The 20,510-nt window shown below is 44.9% G+C and overlaps 2 long non-coding RNA genes across 2 annotated transcripts in view; both read right to left on the reverse strand.

Moving 5' to 3' along the window:
* Nucleotides 1-296: 296 nt before the first annotated feature.
* LOC121232799 overlaps nucleotides 297-20,510 on the reverse strand; it is a 114,332-nt gene continuing 94,118 nt past the window's right edge. Inside the window, exon 3 of the long non-coding RNA XR_005931687.1 lies at nucleotides 297-1,192. This is a non-coding gene — a long non-coding RNA (uncharacterized LOC121232799). The remainder of the gene's footprint in view (nucleotides 1,193-20,510) is intronic.
* LOC121232801 lies at nucleotides 4,167-4,753 on the reverse strand. The gene is made up of 2 exons (XR_005931691.1): nucleotides 4,494-4,753; nucleotides 4,167-4,250 (listed from the first exon to the last, which is right to left on the reverse strand). It is a non-coding gene; the product is annotated as an uncharacterized LOC121232801 (long non-coding RNA).

Consider the following 20,510-nt stretch of genomic DNA (forward strand, 5'->3'; position numbering starts at 1 on the left):
ATAAACTGACCCCAACCCCCATTCCCCATCCCCCTGCGCCACTGGGGGGAGGAGGTAGAGAAAACCGGGAGTGGAGTTGAGCCAGGAAGGAGGGAGGGGTGGGGGGAAGGTGTTTTAAGACTTGGTTTTACTTCTCAGTATCCTTGTTTTGATTTGATTTGTAGAAAACTAAATGGATTTTGTTTCTTCCCCAAGTTGAGTCTGTCTTTTGCCCGTGACTATAATTGGTGAGTGATCTCTCCCTGTCCTTGTCTTGACCCATGAGCGTTTCTTTATATTTTCTTCTCCTCATCCCACCGGGGCCGGCAGGGGGAGGAGTGAGCGAGCAGCTTCGTGGTGCTTTGTTACTGGATGGGCTTATACCATGACACACGGGATGCCTATTTCTCATTTATCCATTTAATCATCTTTCTATGCCATAAGAAAGTTAAGGATAGCAATCTCTTGGCTGTAATTTTCTTACTGGTATCTTTTATCTTCCACAATTCAGAATGTTCACAGGAGAACAAGAAGAAGAACAGAAGAAGAAAATGCTATGTATGAAATATATTGAGACTGCAAAAGGAGTCTCGTTCACTCAAAACTTTCACTGCCAAGCTTCAATCAAAACAAGGAACAGTTGCACGAATCATTAGCATCTGCAAGATTTTAAAACCCAATCACCATAGTTTCAGTTCGAACTAACCCATTTATCTTCATTTCCATGTCATTAAACTAATGTTCATGGGAAAAAATAGCCCCAAAGATTAATGCCTTTTGGAGCGCACAGTCTGCAGTGTGCCATGAAAGTCCCAAGTCCCAAAATGCCCTGTCCTAAAATGGCCCCAATCTACCCAGCAATCCAGCTTCAAGTTACTTCAATGGGTTTGTGATTCTGAAATGGAATTTTAAATGTAGACTATCAGAAAGAAGCTTTCCAGAACGTACTGTGCTTCAGGTGAAAAAGAAAACTTCATTTTCAGGATGGTCTCTGGTTCTTAATTCCTGTAAGTCGCATGTACATCCAAGGCTGTTTTTTCACCCTCCCTTGTGCTTAAATCACAAGTTTAAGTTGGACTTACGCAGTTTTGCCCTCACTATCTTGTTTGGTGGCACTGGCTCCCTTTTTACCCAGCAATGAAGCCACTTTCTCAGGATTGCCATTCTCCACTGCCTGCAGCAGCCGATCATCGTTCTTATTCCACTCATTGGTCTGGGGTTAAAGAAAAAGAAGGGAGAAAGATTATTAGCACTAGCACTGTGCCCAGGCTCTCCTGAATGATCCTGCACACATTTCTTACCATTGAAAGCTGAAACAAAAGCCCAACCCAAAGAAATGGCACAGACAAAGACACATAAAAGTTAAGTGTTTTCCACATTTAGGAACCTGAGAAAGAAGTTGGCAGGAAAGAGCTAGCCAAGCTTGGGTTGGAAAGCCACTCCTGCACAGGGCACTGTCTGGTCAAGGTTAATGGAGTGAGGTAGAGTGCAGGAGAGAACTGATTGATTTGATTTATCCCATCACTTTATGATTAGTCATTAAAAAGCACACGATACTCAAGCCAAAAGAAGAGTGCTCACAACACCTTCAATGATCAACATTGGGATAGTTCAAACGGTCAAAACTGCAGCTCCATCAGGCATAGACACACACTTTAGCAGCGGTTACCGACAGTAATTGTATTGACAGTTGTTGTTGTCCCAAAACGGGGTTCTTCACCCAGTGTGCGAAGAGCCGATAACACACAGAGTCGAGATATTTGTTTATTTCATGTCTGCGCAGAGATGGGTGCTAGGTGGTAACTCCACAAAGCCAGCACACACTTGACATGCAAACAGGGTCTTATATACACATCAGGATCAAGAAAAAAGTGGTAACAAAATACATAATTGGTTACAAACAATTTATATAACAAAAGTACTTCTACGCATGTCTAAATGATTACCTAACTCATTACATTAAGGTGGTCTTAAATTTACATACTCATTATGCACAAGTGGGTGTCATTTTTAATATTAAAATCAAGCTAGCTTAGCTAAGGACACACTTTTTTCTTGATACTACTCCAGAACTGGGCACTTGTGATATAAATCAGAAGTAAGGCAATAGCATTGACAGAACCTCATTGTTTCACCTCCTTGCTTCAATGGATTCAATGCAGGGACCTTCCATTCTTGTTCCTATGGTTTCAACAACAGATTGTCCTTCCGACATCACTGTTGACTGTGTGGCTCCTCTAAGCTTCCTCTATGCACAGGTTATTTCCTCTGCAAACCTAGAGATGATTCTATGGTTGCAAGATACTAATAAAGTAGCTACTATACACTTGGGGCTGAAAGTGCCCAGTAAAAATCCTTCATCATTGGGATCACACACAGTGTGTTTAGTCGACAAATTGCTTTGAGTCCAAAGATAAACCTTCATATCAAAGCCCATTTTTGGTAGTTTAAACTTGCATTACCTATTTTACGCATTGTTTTCTCTGTCACAAAGTGAACATTTTCCTTTCCAGAGAAGCACAAGAATTAAAAAAGATGTTAAAAAAGGTACCAACTTTTTTCATCACCACCACATCAGGATATTAAAACTCAGTTGTCTTTGAGATTACCAGTAAATGTCACACAAGAAATGACAACATATAACAAGAGATAGTTCTACTTAGTACTTGTACACAGTGTTTTCCATGTGCAAAGAGCTGAGCAAACATTAACTGGACAACTGTGTTTCTTTATCTTTGGCACTGTCATGGTTTAAGCCCCAGCCAGTAACAAAGCACCACACAGCCACTTGCTCACTCCTCCCCCGGCCCCCGGTGGGATGAGGAGGAGAAAATATAAAGAAACCCTCATGGGTCAAGACAAGGACAGGGAGAGATCACTCACCAATTATAGTCACGGGCAAAAGACAGACTCAACTTGGGGAAGAAACAAAATCCATTTGGTTTTCTACAAATCAAATCAAAACAAGGATACTGAGAAGTAAAACCAAGTCTTAAAACACCTTCCCCCCACCCCTCCCTCCTTCCTGGCTCAACTCCACTCCCGGTTTTCTCTACCTCCTCCCCCCGGTGGCGCTGGGGGATGGGGGTTGCAGTCAGTTCAGCTCCTTCCACTTCAGAGGGAGGACTCCTGTTGTGGTTTAACCCCAGCCAGCAACTAAGCACCGTGCAGCCACTCTATCACTCCCCCTCCTCAGCTGGACAGGGGAGAGAAAATATAACAAAGGGCTCCTGGGTCGAGATAAGGACAGGGAGAGATCACTCAAATAATTACCATCACAGGCAAAACAGACTTGTGGAAAATTAACTGAACTTATTGCTAATCAAAGCAGAGTAGGGTAATGAGAAATAAAACCAAATCTCAAAACACCTTCCCCCCACCCCTCCCTTCTTCCTGGGCACAACTTCACTCCCGGATTCTCTACCTACCCCCCCCCCCCAGCTGAGCAGGGGGACAGGGAATGGGGGTTACGGTCAGTTCATCACACATTGTCTCTGCCGCTTCATCCTCCTTAGGGGAAGGACTCATCACACTCTTCCCCTGCTCCAGCATGGGGTCCCTCCCACTGGAGACAGTCCTCCACTAACTTCTCCAACGTGGGTCCTTCCCACGGGCTGCAGTTCTTCACAAACTGCTCAGCGTGGGTCCCTTCCATGGTGTACAGTCCTTCAGGAATGGACTGCTCCAGTGTGTGTCCCCCGCAGGGTCACAAGTCCTGTCAGAAAACCTGCTCCAGCGTGGGCTCCTCTCTCCACAGGTCCACAGGTCCTGCCAGGAGCCTGCTCCAGCGCGGGCTTCCCACGGGGTCACAGCCTCCTTCGGGCACATCCACCTGCTCTGGCGTGGGGTCCTCCATGGGCTGCAGGTGGATATCTGCTCCACTGTGGACCTCCATGGACTGCAGGGGGACAGCCTGCCTCACCATGGTCTTCACCACAGGCTGCAGGGGAATCTCTGCTCCGGCACCTGGAGCATCTCCTCCCCCTCCTTCTTCACTGACCTTGGTGTCTGCAGGGTTTTCTCTTACATGTTCTCACTCCTTTCTCTCCGGTTGCAGATTCTGTGCCGCAGCAACTTTTTTTCCTTCTTAAAAATGTTATCACAGAGGCGCTACCACTGTCGCTGATTGGCTTTGTTGTCACAAAAATGGGGTTGGTTACCCAGTGTGCGAAACGCCAACACACACACAGAGCAGAGGTATTTTATTCCAAGTCATGTTTGCGCAAAGATGGGGGCTGGGTGGTAATCCACAAAGGTAGCACACCTCATACCTAAACGGGTAAGCAATTTATACAGTTTAGTTTTACATATTCAGTTTCCAAAGCTCTTCCCCAAAACTATTATTGGTAGTTGCTTATCTACCACAATTTCTGTTGGGTAAAGTTTTCCCTGCTTCAAATTAAAGGTACAGTGTTCTTTTATTCTACAGCACATGCTCAAGGAGAGTGGGGGGGGGTAAATCTTTTTGGTCTTGAATTGAGTCCATGGTCATGATCTCCCCCTGCTGCCTTTACCTTTCCCCCAGTTACTGAAGGTCTTTGCTGACTTCATGCCTATTAGCAATTATTCTACTTTCGGTGCCTCCTGGGGTAGGATGTTCCCTTCATATCAGTCTTTTAGTTCTCCTTCAGGGGCACAGGTGTTAGCAAGGCATGCCTTGTATATACAAAGGCTATCCTGTTACACAAGACGTTTGTGGCCTTTTTAAGGTGGCTTAAGTACATCAGCTTGGCCTTGGCCAGTAGTGGGTCCATCTTGGAGCTGGCTGGCATTGGCTCTGTCAGACATAGGGGAAGCTTCTAGCAGCTTCTCACAGAAGCCACCCCTGTAACCCCCCCCTGCTACCAAAACGTTGCCATGCAAACCCAATACAACCCCTCACTCTTCCCCTGCTCCAGCATGGGGTCACTCCCATGGGAGACAGCTCTCCACGAACTTCTCTGGCATGGGTCCTTTCCACAGGCCGCAGACCTTCAGGCACAGGCTGCTCCAGAGCAGGCTTTCCCATGGAGTCACAGCCATATTCAGAGGCATCCAACTGCTCTGGCGTGGGGTCCTCCATGGGCTGCAGGTGGGCATCTGCTCCACTTTTCACCTCCATGGGCTGCAGGGGGACAGCCTGCCATCTCCCCACATGCTGCAGGGGCATCAACCTCCTCTGGCGCACCTCCTCCCCCTCCTTCACTGACCTCAGTATCTGCATAGGTATTTCTCTCTCATTTCAATCTCCTCCCCCACTGTAGGTCCCCCTTCTTAAATCTGTTATCCCAGAGGCACTACCACCATCACTGATTGGGTCGGCCTTGGCCAGAGGTGGGTCCGGCTTGGAGCCGGGGAAGCTTCTAGCAGCTTCTCACAGGAGCCACCCCTGTAGCCCCCTCCCCTGCTACCAAAACTCCACCACACAAACCCAAAACAGGCACAAAGCCTACAGGAGATGATTCAAGTGACCTGGCATTTTTGCAAACCTACTGGAGACAGAGTTATGTTATCTCCAGTGAAATCAGAACTGCAGGGAAGCTGAGTAGCAAATTGAAAATCTTGATAATTTCAAACTCAGCAACTCACTGTCTGAAAAGGAAAGGAATACTTAAAGTCTGGCATCTAAAACAATCACATGGCAAAGACACTGAACATCACTATATCACAAGGTCATCCACAAAAGTCTGCATGTGCTGGACTTCCCAAGAGAGTCTTAAAAACAAGAACAATCCTATTGTAGGGAATGCATTCACTAGACAAAACATCCCTCAAAACAACAGACAATGGCTTTTCTCAAAAGAATGGCTTATCTGAAAACGTTATAACTCAGGGGTCAGTGATAAGTGGGTAAGTAGCCTACACCTTTCCCTGTCCTCCATCCCGAATTTAGAGACTGTATTTGTCAGTAGCAAACTTGTGTGGTGGGAGTGGAAATTTCCCTTGCAGAGGGGCAAGATGTTGTTGAACTTATCAGAAACAGGTTGTCCAAGTCTGTGGCAGCAGCTCCCAGGACATTCAGAGCGTAGCAGATGCCAGAAGCTGCTGCCTCCAAGGCCCCTTTCAATTGCTGTGGCTCCAGCTCTTTTCTGTACCTTTCAAAATCTGGCCATGGCGCATATATGGCACCAATGGCATTGCAAGCTGACCTCTGTTGCACTGCACTCCACTGAGGCAGCGCCCTGAAGACCATGCCAAAAGATGCTATGTTCATTATCTTTACCACAAGTAAGGTCTTGATCTCTAATTAAGTTGTCAAAAAAGCAAAATGTGACAATGGCTTTGAAAGTAATTCATATCGATATTATCTAAATGTCACTAATTGCTACAACAGAAATAGTCTTTTCCAGCTTCACTTGGCCATCCACATTCCTTATTTTAGGTGACAGACAGCTAATAATATTATTTTTACATAAGACAAAACATTTGCAGCTCACAGCGCTTACACATGCATTTCTTTAAAGGTGGAAACAGTAGCAGCAATGCAAGTAACCTGTGAATATTTTAGAACCAGAAGCATTAATCCATTCTCTTCTTGCTTCTTGCACTGCTGTGCCTAGTTTGAGTAAATGTCCACGCAAAGTGCATGAGGTCTGTTTGACACTGGAGACTGTATTTGTGTCAGACCATGAATTCCATTTGAACAGGAGATAAAAAGCACCATGGGGAAGACAAGAAGCAGTTGGAGTGAATGAACAAGGAATGGTAACAAAAGACTAACAGTAGATTGTCAGTAAACCTCAATAATTACCCATTCATTGGGTAGCTTCTGTGGATAAAGAGGTCATTATTATCCAAGCAAACCATTTTTTAATGCTGAACCCCAGAATAATGCAACTGAACAGCAAGTCACTCAGCAGGGTGCTTCTATCAGCCAGTGAGGCTGCCCGGAAAGTTTCCTGGCAAAAAGGGACTTGTGGTGGCTGACCCTGGCTGAACACCAGGTGCCCACCAAAGCTGTTCTATCACTCCCCCCACCCCCCTCAGATGGACAGGGGAGAAAAAAAATATAACAAAGGGCTCGTGGGTCAAGATAAGGACAGGAGAGATCACTCACCAATTACCGTCATGGGCAAAACAGATTCAACTTGGGGAAAATTAAATCAATTTATTACCAATCAACCAGAGTAGGGTAATGAGAAATAAAACCAAATCTCAAAACACCTTCCCTCCACCCCTCCCTTCTTCCCGGGCACAACTTCACTCCCGGATTCTCTACCTACCCCCCGCAGCGGCGCAGGGGGATGGGGAATGGGGTTTACGGTCAGTTCATCACACGTTATCTCTGCCGCTTCATCCTCCTCAGGGGCAGGACTCATCACACTCTTCCCCTGCTCCAGCATGGGGTCCCTCCGACGGGAGACAGTCCTCCACAAACTTCTGCAATGTGGGTCCTTCCCACAGGCTGCAGTTCTTCACGAACTGCTCCAGCATGGGTCCCTTCCATGGTGTACAGTCCTTCAGGAGCACACTGCTCCAGCGTGGGTCCCCCACAGGGCCACATGTCCTGCCAGAAAACCTGCTCCGTGGGCTCCTCTCTCCATAGATCTGCAGGTCCTGCCAGGAGCCTGCTCCAGCATGGGCTTCCCACGGGGTCACAGCCTCCTTCGGGCACCCACCTGCTCTGGCGTGGGGTCCTCCATGGGCTGCAGGTGGATATCTGCTCCACCGTGGACCTCCATGGGCTGCAGGGGGACAGCCTGCCTCACTATGGTCTTCACCACGGGCTGCAGGGGAATCTCTGCTCCGGCGCCTGGAGCATCTCCTCCCCCTCCTTCTTCACTGACCTGGGGGTCTGCAGGGTTGTTTCTCCTACATGTTCTCACTCCTCTCTCCAGCTGCTGTTTCTGTGTGCCCTGCAACTTTTTTTCCTTCTTAAAAATGTTATCACAGAGGCGCTACCACTATCACTGATTGGCTCGGCCTTGGCTGGCGGCGGGTCCATCTTAGAGCCGGCTGGTATTGGCTGTGTCGGACATAGGGGAAGCTTCCAGCAGCTTCTTACAGAAGCCACCCCTGTAACCCCCCCTGCTACCAAAACCTTGCCACACAAAGCCAATACAGGACTACAAGCTGTGAAATGAAAGGGTCTTTCACCAGCAGAGAAGGGGAAAGATGACCTGACTGAAATCATCTGAGACTGCAAGTTTGGGGGGGGAGTTGTAGAAAAATGTTAGTGTGGTCTTTGCTTAAATAATGACTAGAATTTGCAGCAGGCTGTGAGCTGTGCTCCAAGAACACTCAAGAGGGCAATGAAAATGGAAAGAAATGCATTTAAGAGTTTGCTGTTTTGCTGAGATATTTGTGTTTCTTGTAAGTTTCTTGGGTTTTGTGTGGGGTTTTTTGACAAACCTGTGTTTGCTTTCATGATTTCAGTTAGGCTTTAAATGCAGAGTAGCCATACAGTCAGCATAGGGAATCTGCACAGTTAATAAAGCAGAGATAAACGGCCTCTTCATAACAACTGTGAGATTTCATTTCTGTAAGGGGAAGAAAGCAAAGAGGCTGAGCCCAGAAGTCTGCAAGGGAGGCCAAGAGAGCATAACACAGTCCACAGACCAAGGAATATGGTTGGCCCACATCTAGTGAGCTTAAAGGCACGTAGTGGAGTTCTGCATGGGTTGGGAGGCACACAGCTCACAAATGTTGCTCATTTCACTTCCTAGTAAAGGCCACGATGTATTTTTCCTTCAGATACTACTTTTAAGCCTTTTAACAAGATAGAAGAAATCAATCTTTGCATTTGAGGAACAGTGAGATTTCCTGTTAATGTCACATCTAGGTACATCAGGGCTTCTATATTCTTTTAAGCAATTACTGTTGTTTTCAAGTAATCAATTTAATTCCAGTGGAGATAAAGGAAACGTGATGAGCAAAAAGCTTACAACATGCGAGGCATTAGAACAAAATAAGAAAAACTACATCTAAATCATTAGTAACATACAGCCAAAGCATTGGCAATATGTCCAACTACTGCCCATTTTTTATCATCTCGCACATCACCAATACAGCAACTGGAGATTTATCTTTACTTTCAGATAGTGAAGGATGTAGCAGTAACCACACCACATGCAACTGATCATTCTCAGTAAGACAGAAGAAAGTAAAGCCAAGAATTAATTGTGTATATTTGTATAAATGAAACAATGTTTATCTTAACACAGGAAGAAAAAAATAAACAACCCACAAGGGACTTTTTTAAAATAAAAAAGCCAAATCAATCCTGTTTGAAGTGACCATCTCCCATTGTTATGGCTTTTTTCATAGTTCTAAAGATTTGAGCTACAATGAACTCAGATGACTGTTCTCATCTTGAAATTACTCAGTAAATGTTACTAAAACCAAAATTCATCTAATAGACTACTGTTTACTGCTGTACACATGGCAGCTCTTTCCTTCAAAAAAAATCCATGGGGTGTCAAAACACAGGCTTAAAAAATCCCCACACTTCTCAAATGGTTATCCAAGGACCACCAAGAATCCTCAGGTTTTCCTTACACTTAAAAATAAAAATATATAAACAAGAAACTGATCATCAGCATGAGATGCATGGAAAAGACTGCTTTCTAACAAAGTTTTAAGACTGAAGAACTACTGAATCAATAGTTTTTCGCTATGTATCAAGGTCAAATTGCAACTCGTATAAAGGACATTTAGCCTTTCAAGTCTTCAGGATTTCTGCTGCACAACTGCTTCATGGTCAGTTGGGAAAAAGAGAAATCATGAGATTTAAAGTGAAATTAGCTGGACAATCTAATCTCACCTTTTATCTGGTAAGTATATTTCAGTGATAAGCAGTCTGTAAGATACAGGGACAATGCCAACTATGCAAGCAAAGTTTGTTTATTCAGCTATTGTGTTAACTATCTTGCATTCTGCAATACTGTGTTAGACACAATGGTCTGTGAGGATCAGTGTGCCTAATAACCAGGGCATACACCTGAACTCTCTGGTTAGAGGCAGTGACAGGAACAGCCTGTCAACTTTCAACATTCAGTGCCATACACATACCAGTTAGTGGACTGTTTTTAAATTCAGCACCACTTATTTCTTGGTATGAGTATCTGAGCTGACTACCCAGATTTTTAGTAACACCTTCCAGTTTCTGTTCATTAGTAAATTTAGTCAGAGAACACAGGTACTTGATGGATCTTCTTGCTTCCAGATGGGTAAATGGACATCCACCCTGCTGGAACCCACTCAACTGCAACATTACCTCACTTATTAGGACTGGCACTTCATAGACCCATGGCTCCATCTTTCCTCCTGTCTACTGCTAAACCTCTCCAAACATTGCTTATCTTGCCACTTCTGCATAGTAAGCTGGTTTTCATTAATTTTAGAGCTGCTGCCCTTTTCTCCTCCCCATTATTCTGCAAAGGGGAACAGAGACACAAAGGTTAATTATGAAAGTCTGCAGACAAGAACAAAAATTTAACACCAAGCAGAACTGCACGCAGTCCAGAATTACATGAACTAATCAGTGTTACCACTGCAGTAAGATGTATTCATAAGGTACCAGCCACCATGGCACCTTATTTTTGTATTACAAAAATCCACATGATAGCACAGCTCACAATGAAAGCAGTTTCCTTTTTTTATTTTTTTACTAGCAAAACTAAAGTAGATTACTTGACAAAGCTCCACCCTCTTAATATACTCCACAAGCACCAGAAAACATCTTAGATGGTTGTTTTTAAAACCACTTCACATTATTTTTATACCTACTAGAATGCCACTGTAGGAAGAAATACAATTTTAAAATTCGTAACAAAACACATATTAAAATCTCAAAACTATTCATAGTAGAAAAACAGTCTATTTATAGTTGAATTTATTCTTGTAAAGGACACATCCACTGTTACTGGGCGTACTGGTTTCAGCTGGGATAGAGTTAATTTTCTTCCTAGTAGATGGTATATTGTTATGTTTTGGGTTCAGTATGAGAAGAATGTTGATAACACACTGATGTTTTCAGTTGTTGCTAAGTAATGTTTAGACTTAAGTCAAGGATTTTTCAGCTTCTCATGCCCAGCCAGCAAGAAGGCTGGAGGGGCACAAGAAGTTGGCACAGGACACAGCCAGGGCAGCTGACCCAAACGGGTATTCCATACCAGGTGACGTCATGCCCAGCATATAAACTGGGGGGAGTTGGCCTGGGGGGGGGGGGGCTCAGGAAATACTGGGCACCAGTCAGCAGGTGGTGAGCAATTGCATTCTGAATCACTTCTTTGTATATTCCAATCCTTTTATTATTAATGTCATTTTTTTGTTATTCTTGTTATTATCATTATTAGTTTCTTCCTTTCTGTTGTATTAAACTGTTCTTATCTCAAGCCACAAGTTCTACCTTTTTTTTTCTGATTCTCTCCCCCATCCCACTGGGTGGGGGAGTGCGGAGGCACAGGACAGCACACACAGACCAATGTGATCAGGTGAAGTCCACTTTACTAGAGCATCAGACATCATTTTATACATTAGTTACATCTGTACATGCGTTTAGCTATTTTACTATTGGTTGCACACGTTATTCACGCACTGTCCACGCGCCCAGTTACACTTAATGATTGGTTATATCAACACTGTACACGCGCATAAACATAAAACATAATTGGTTATACTAACTAAAACATACAAGACTTGTCTCAGTCTAATTGGTCAAGATAAACTGCCGAAGTGAGGTTGTTTGTGCCAAGTTCTCTTTATCGTGGAATGCGCACCTGTGTTTTTCTAATTGGTATCTTTCTTATTTTTGTCTTCTGTTTATTCTGTTCAAGGCCTTCTAAAGGCGTCTGGAATGCTCTTGTGATCATTAGCTAAATATGTTCCACAACATCTCCCCCTTTTTTCTTTAAAAAGAGCATTAACAGATCTAGACGCCACTCTCCGCGAACTCAGCCCAGCAATCGGTAGGTGTCAGCTTTACGTGGGCGTCCCCACAGAGGCAACGATGGCCTTGCTGTACACCAACCCGATGCTCTTCGGAAAATCCTGGTATTTATACATTTGCAGAGGAACAGATTTCAGCACACGTGGCCAGCGGGTGCTAAAATTTGCCTCAGTTGAAACATAGGGAGCCTATGGCACATGCGGTCGCTGGCCAGGCGCGCCGCACGAGTCATAGCCATCCTATCTATTGGTTCACGGGCTTTGTGATGCGGTTGCAGTGCACAGAGAATCTTGACCTGTTATGTTGGTCAAGGTGACCTACACGTTAGTTTTTGGCTGAGGTGGTATTCACATTGTCGCACCATCTAGGGTGTTCCAGATGATGATGGTCGTACAAATCGAGCAGGAGTCCATCGTGGGCCTGTGAACTCAGCCCTTTGCAAAGATGTATGAGTACAATTAATTAAAACACAGTAAAAGCAACATTATACCTAATAAAATACACAAGAATAAAAGAAACCCCTATTTTTAACAAAGATACAAACCAACTCCTAAGTCCCCATCCCGCAGCTAAATGTTCTAAGCCGAAATGGCAGCTTGCTTAATTGCGTTGAAACCCTTGCAGCTCCTTCTTGCCTCTGCAGTTCTGTTATCTTGTTTATTAATTGCTCCACTGTCCAAGTTCCTCATGTCCGTTGTTTCTCTGGTGGTTCAAAGGTCCGTTCATATTGTAGCTGTCACGTACTCCGGTCCACTCACGTTGACTGCGGCGTACTTAACTCTAAATAATCAGGTTCAAAGAAATGTCCCCTGCTTTCCATGAAATCTCCCACAATTCCTTTCTTTTGTTTATGAGCAATCCAGACTTGACTAATAACTTGGGATGCCATTTCCTCAACAAGCTAACCAAACAAGGTAAAATTATTACAATAGCTAAAATCACGATAACTACAACAATACCCATGTGACATAATTCTTTAAACCAACCTGTTATCCCTAATGACCCAAACCATTCATCCAAGGGGTTCTTCTCTACTACCACTTTATTCATGTTATCTTTCAACTGCTGCAACTTTTTATGTATGGACTTCGAATGACCTGATATGTTCATACAGCACATTCCTTCAAAATCCTCACAGCCATGTCCTTGTGCTAACAATAAAAATCTATAGCCGCCCTATTTTGTAAAATAGCATGCCTTATGTTTTCTGTGTCTTCTAAGAGATCATTTATAATACTAGATGTAAGATTTAATTGCTTCGACGTCCAACATGCTAAACGTTGCAACTCCCGTAACGCATTACCCGCTGCAGCCCCTGGTGTAAAAAGAGATAGCAGCACTCTTGTGGCCTTGCCTAACAGTCGTACGTTATCGTTACAATCAGGCCCAAGATTTTCTATAGATCGCTTGTGTCTTCGATTGTCTGTTAAATTCAGTAACTGAATAATAGAGGGTGCAAACAATGTAAGCTTACCCAAGTAACATGGTCCGCCAAAAGATCTCACTGGGATGCCGTGCCAAGCACGATCACCGCATATCAAAAAATATCCGCTTGGTAAAGCCTTGGCGGTATAATTAGTACCTATAAATATCTTACTCCCCTGGGTTTCTGCTCCCACGGCTCCTACACAATAATCCCTACTATCCATAAACTTATACCAAGAGCTTGGACTAGATACATTTGTCCACCCCGACATATTGTGTTGCCGATAATAATTAATTCCTGTGCTAAACCCTCCTGCCAAATATACACATGACTTATTACCATATGTTGATGCTACTAAATCAAGCTCTTGCGGATCCCAGGGCAATGTAACATTAAGAGAATTGATAATCTTTGCAGTTGCTACCCCTGTAAGATTTTGACAATGCTGCTGTGGGATGTGCGACGAATACAAGCTGTAACAGGTCTCATTGATCTTTGTTTCATTCAAAGCACTGCCATCAGAAACCCATGCTCCAAAATCTGGCAGGTACAAATATGGCACTCCCACCAAACATGTTCGAAATGGATCTGAGGGTGTACTCATTGAGAGGCAAAAAGACTGTTGTCCTGTCTGGGTGGCCCAGGTTATCCACATATTTTGCCTTGGGTTAATTCGGTGTAATGGTAATGCTGGCTGTACCACCGCACATATTGCGATGAGGCAGCAAAGCGTTTCCACCAACGGTGGCGCACCTAATACCTTCTTGTGTCGTTCCATGTCTTGTCAATAATCTGATAACTTCTGGGCATCCGGACGTTTACCCCACACTGTTTCCCCACTTTTTTTTTTTTGCAAGATTCCCTTTATTTCACAAAAGAATCCAACTTATATATGTTTCAACAAAGATCCAGAAAGTACTAACGACTCACAGCCAATACTACTAGCACAGGAGGGCATATCTGACCCAGCTGGGATGTTTGCCAGTCCTCAGAACAGTTAAAGATAAAAACACTCCATAGACATACTCGTGACTGTCTTCAGCCACATCTTCCCAGGCCTACACAAGGCCATCCTCCAACCTGACCTTGTAAAACTAGTTCTTCAAGGCTTGGCAAACATGCAGCACAACAAATTCTAACGGTCACTCTTGAAAACAAATGCCAGGTGTTCCGAGCTGCTCCCACATCTCCCCCTTTTTTGTTTAGGAACATCAGATTCACGAGGAAGGCAGCGAGGACTCTAGCTTCGAACTGACGCAATCCTCGTACTGCTCCTCACGTGATTCTGATTGCTGCAAACACACAAATGATTAATAATTCTCCAATAGCAATATAAATTCAGATACACAAATTTAAACCTTCAAATCATATTTTTGGATTTAAGCATTCAACAGTATTAGACAATTCTTTGAAAAACACCTTATTCTGCTAATTTCATATATACACTTTCATTCCCTTGTAAAGGAGTTACACAGAGCCCTTGTTTTTGAAATTCCCAATTGCAATGTAATTTCATTCTATGTTATAATGCATTTTGTCTATGTGATGGCTTGATCCTGGCTGGACACCAGTCACCTACCATAGCTATCCTATCACTCTCTCCTCCACAGCTGGACAGGGGAACGGGAAATGAGGTTTTGCTGTTAGTTCATCACACATTATCTCTGTCACTTCATCCTCCTCAGTGGCAGCACTCATCGCACTCTTCCCCTGTTCCAGCGTGGGATCTCTCCCACGGGAGACAGTCCTCCACGAAGATCTTCAGCATGGGTCCCCTCCACAGCGTGCAGTCCTTCAGGAGCACACTGCTCCAGCGTGGACCTCCACAGACCGCAGGGGAACGACCCGTCTCACCATGGTCTTCACCACGGGCTGCAGGGGAATCTCTGCTCCGGCGCCTGGAGCATCTCCTCCCCCTCCTTCTGCACTGACCTTGGTGTCTGCAGGGTTATTTCTCTTAGATGTTCTCACTCTTCAGCTGCCATGTCTGTGTGTTCCGCAACCGCATCTCTCTTCCCCCTCTCCAGCCGTTTGTTTTCATTATTTTTTTTTTTCCTGTCTCTTCCTCTCTCTCTCTCTTTTTTTTTTTTAATTATTTTTATGCAAGCCAAGTTACATGAAATGCTTTTGCAATCATACGTTCAACTATTTTAAGATACGTGGTACAATCATTACAACTGCTAATATTACAATTAAAATAACTAAGTTATGTATAAGCAAATCTTTCAACCATCCCATAATTCTCAAACTTGTTAGCCATCCAGTTAAACCTGTGTCAGTTATCGTGAGCCTTTTACTGTGAATCATATTGATATCGGGTGTTAGTAACGCAAGTCGTCCGAGGCTACATGGCCTCCCGTTAAGTTTCAATGGAATTCCTCTCCCACGCTCTATTTCCACAAATTAAAAATATCCCCGCAGGTAAAGCAGCTGGAATAGAAAAAAGAGTGTGATATTCTGGAATAGATATAGTTACACCAAGCTGTAGCATTTCTATATACAGGCAAAATAGCATTTACATTCTGACCCTTTCGAGTGGTGTTATAGATGTAATTAAACATCACACAGGCATTCATGATGACTGATCCTAACAACTCTCTCTTGAGGTTCTTGCATTTCTTGAGGCAGGTGTGCATACAACAGGAAAAGTAAACATGGTATCTCCTTGCTGTAGAGCTTTTTCTCGACAGCGTTGCATCAAACTATGTGTATTTTTTCCCAAATCATTAAGTGAATCGTCACGGATTAGACAGAGGCATAGAGTTAGAGGGATTAGCAGGAAAAGGAGATACAGGTAGTGTAGTAAAGTTAGGTTCTGTTTTAAGTTCGGCAAACCCTGGAGAGGGAGTACCAGGTGATTGGGGTGGGGGGGTGGGGGACGGCGGCGGCACGGCAGTGGCCGCAGCCGCGCAGAGGCCGCGGGAGGCAGCGGCGGGGCGGCCGTGGCAGGCAGCGGTGGAGGTAATGAGGGATATAAATGCGGCTCTTTTTCAGAGTCCACCCTGCCTGATGCAAAAGAATTATTATCGGAATCAGAATCCTGCTCGTTAACGGTCTGCTTACAGACTGCCTCCTCAAAAGCAGTATCAGGTTGTATTGATATGATTTTCTCTGCCGGCTGTAAATGCACCAGCGTAGTATAAATGAATTTCCATGTCGACAACAAGGTTTTAGCAAGCATTCACGAGTCATGTGGAGTTAAAGTTGACCCAGAAAATGTATGGGACAAAACTGCCTGCGTAAAAGGAGATTTTAAACCATACTGAGCAATTGTAACTTTTGTTTCTTTTATGATTTTCCAATCAAATAGAACCCATTGATTAGGTCCACCCCCAGCCCCAGCAATAACCAGAAATGCTGTGGGAGCTGCTATGATTTCTCCCTCAATTAAGGCATCGCGAATAATTCCCCGCGCAGGTAAAAGGGGTGCATCAAAGGATACGGCTGGTGGTTTTTCTTGCTTCACAGCAGGCTCCAGCTGTGCCAGCTTTTCTATTACTGACCGCAACTGCTGCGAAGTGAGCTCCGGCCCCTCTTCGTGCTCTTGAGGTGACCCGGGCGTAGACGAAGGCAACGGAGGGTATATGCTAGGTATAATTTGTTCATGTTGAGCGGCAATATCTGGGGGCTGTTTTTTCCTAGGCAGATTTTTACTCGCTTCCTGATTCTGTAGGATTTCCTTTAAGTGTACGGTTAGGGAGGCTTGGGAACTGTCAGATGGCTGATTAATATCAGCAGTCCCAGGGAGTGGAGCAGAATTCAAGGGCACAGGAGCAGGCAGACAAGCTCCGGGAAAGCCAAAAGTTTCTCCCGCTGCATTATGTTTTTCTCCCCGCGTTTCCCCTTCGCTTGTGGTTGAAGAGAGCGCAGCAAAAGCAGACGCAGACGCTTTACGATCTGCTTTCATTTCTTGTAGAGTTGTCTTAATTAATTTCCATAAAGTTGCAAGACCTTTAACTTCTTTAGACCTGTCACTAATTTCATCCCATAGGGAGGTTCCAATAGCTTCTACAATCTGTCTATCCACATTAATCACTTCCGAGTCTGCCTCGTCCGAATCAATCGGATGAGAAACGGCCCCCCCTAACTCCTCCGTCTCTCGTGGAGTAACAGGCGGGGGATACTTTCAGCGCCAGCGACCCGGCTGGGTATAGGCAAAGGCTGTGTCTGTACAGACGTCTCAGCACTAGCAGAAATGGATGCTCGGGGGGGTAGAGACAGCTGCGTAGAAAATCTTCCTCTAACTGCAGTGGGATAGGCTGACGCGGCTGACATGGAGGCATCAGAAGGGGTCACGGCCGCGCAGACAGCAGCGGCTGCCTGCCGTTCCACCCTCATTGCCTGCAGCACATCCCGAACTACCTTCCAGTGCGTTGCGTATTTGATTGCTTCCTTTGTCTTATCTCCCCCGGCGCTAATAGTGTCCCACAGCGCCTTGCCTACATCGTCCCAAGTCACTACTTCAAATGCAACATTTATACTCGGAATAAGTTCTCTCTCCCAAGCCCATAAAAGTAACTCCTTTATAATGGAGTTATCATATTTCAACCCTCTCTTAGAGAGAATATGTTGAAGGAGGTTTAGGACCGCTTCTTGCTCTTTGTCCAACCCCATCTCCTTCTCCGACCGCTCACCTGATTAGGGCGAGATCCACCAGGGTAAGATTCCCCTATTCCGCCGCGCGCGCGGTCTTTGTCAGCCCCAGCTCAGCTGGTCATCCTGCCGGGGCAGCAGGGATAATTTCGGCCGGCTTCTCCGCTCCCTCTCTCCGTCGGCTCTCGTCGAAGAATTCAACACCGATCCGAGGGTCCCTGTTCGGGCGCCAATTGCGGAGGCACAGGACAGCACACACAGACCAATGTGATCAGGTGAAGTCCACTTTACTAGAGCATCAGACATCATTTTATACATTAGTTACATCTGTACATGCGTTTAGCTATTTTACTATTGGTTGCACACGTTATTCACGCACTGTCCACGCGCCCAGTTACACTTAATGATTGGTTATATCAACACTGTACACGCGCATAAACATAAGACATAATTGGCTAGACTAACTAAAACATACAAGACTTGTCTCAGTCTAATTGGTCAAGATAAACTGCCGAAGTGAGGTTGTTTGTGCCAAGTTCTCTTTATCGTGGAATGCGCACCTGTGTTTTTCTAATTGGTATCTTTCTTATTTTTGTCTTCTGTTTATTCTGTTCAAGGCCTTCTAAAGGCGTCTGGAATGCTCTTGTGATCATTAGCTAAAAATGTTCCACAACAGGGGGGAAATGAGTGAGTGGCTGCGTGGTGCTTAGTTGCTGGCTGGGGTTAAACCACGACAGTCCATTTTGGTGTCCAACCTGGGGCACAAAGGGCTGAGATAACGACAAACCTAACCAGAGCTTGTTAAAACAAATTTGTTACAAGCATTCATTATATTAGTTTAATAGTCGCTGGTTACAATGTCAATTTATGAGCTCTTAGAGTTGTGGCGCTTGTTTTTAGAGTTCTGTTATATATCACCTCACTGGCTGTATGTAGTCCCTCTGCTGCTGCTTATCATCCATGGGAGGTGGATTAAGGTTTTTGCTTTGATGTACTGTGTAATACTGCCTTATGGTATGATAAAATTATCGGTCATGGGACTAATCTGGTATTTGCACTCAGCATTGGCGTCACCTCTATATTTCGGGAGCCATCTGTGGGAAACTATTAATAATTACACCCTTTACCTTTCCTTCTCAGAGAGCCAATCTATGGGTGAGACACCTTTCTTCCCCTTTCCCTTCTCCAGTCTAATTACAATGGCATTTGAGAATTTTGAAAAATTTGAATACCCTTGGGATGTTGAAACCAGTATGGTCCCATTGCTAGGAACTAGTGTGTTCCTGAATGCGGTGCAGATCTTGTTTAGGGTTAAACAACTATTTAAGATGATCACCCAGAGATCTGCACCGAGGCTGGATAATGATGAGTGGCAGGGTGTGTGGGGTAGTATGGGCAAGTACCTAGGACAGTGGGCACCTCCGGTGTTTTGGAACTTCACCCCTGAACAAGCACAGAATCCTGAAAAACTAGTAAAATATCTGGAGAAAGTATGCTGTCACCCTAGCAACTCCAGAGAGACACAAATCACTGCAACGTGCTGGGGCCTGGCCCATGCCTATCAAGCCCTGTTCAATACCACTCAGTACCCTCAAGGGGAAGAGAAGGTCTCTGGATCTAACAACAAGGCAACAAGCACTGCGGCCACTCCAACCCCAGTGACAGGCACTGCAATTGAACCAGCGAACCAACCTGAACCAGTATCAGTTGCCCCCATACAGATGAAGAAATATACAAAAAAATCAGTTTGCTTAGCGAAGGATGAAGATGAACCAGGGTCATCACGGGAACAGGAGGAAGAGGCAGAACCAGAAGTAATCACCCGATCCCTATCCCTGAGTGAGCTGCGGGATATGCAAAAAGATTTCAGCCATCGTCCAGGTGAGCACATTATCACCTGGCTGCTCCGATGCTGGGACAATGGGGCTAGTAGCCTGGAATTAGAAGGTAGGGAAGCCAAGCAGCTGGGATCGCTTGCCAGGGAAGGTGGCATTGACAAGGCAATTGGAAAAGGGACACAAGCCCTCAGCCTCTGGAGGTGACTCCTGTCAAGCGTGAAGGAAAGGTACCCCTTTAAGGAAGATGTTATATGTCAATCAAGCAAGTGGACCACCGTTGAGAGAGGTTTCCAATATGTGAGGGAATTAGCCGTGCTAGAGACGATTTATTATGACCTTGACAACACACAATTACCCAAAGATCCAGATGAAGTCCAATGCACACGACCCATGTGGTGGAAGTTTGTACAGAGCGCACCATCGTCCTATGCCAACCCACTGGCAGTACTGACCTGGAAAGATGAAGAGGCACTGACAGTGGATGAAATGGCTCGCTAACTCCGGCAATACGAAGGCAATCTCTCTTCCACCCTACAAGCCTGCATCTCGGCTGTAGAGAAGCTATCCCAAGATTTCCAGCAATTCAAAGAGGATATGCCCCAATTCCCACCTGTACAGACCAATGTCTCAGCTATTAGGAGTAAGCATTCTTCTGCCCGAGAGACAGAATATAGAAGGTACACACCACAAGGTACCCTGTGGTTTTACCTATGTGACCTCAGAGAGGACATGAGGAAATGGGATGGAAAACTTACCTTGGTCCTAGATGCATGAGCACGTGAGTTGCAAGGAAAAACCACCACAA

The sequence above is a fragment of the Aquila chrysaetos genome, chromosome W, assembly GCF_900496995.4.
Source record: "Aquila chrysaetos chrysaetos chromosome W, bAquChr1.4, whole genome shotgun sequence".
Taxonomy (NCBI): Eukaryota; Metazoa; Chordata; class Aves; order Accipitriformes; family Accipitridae; genus Aquila; species Aquila chrysaetos.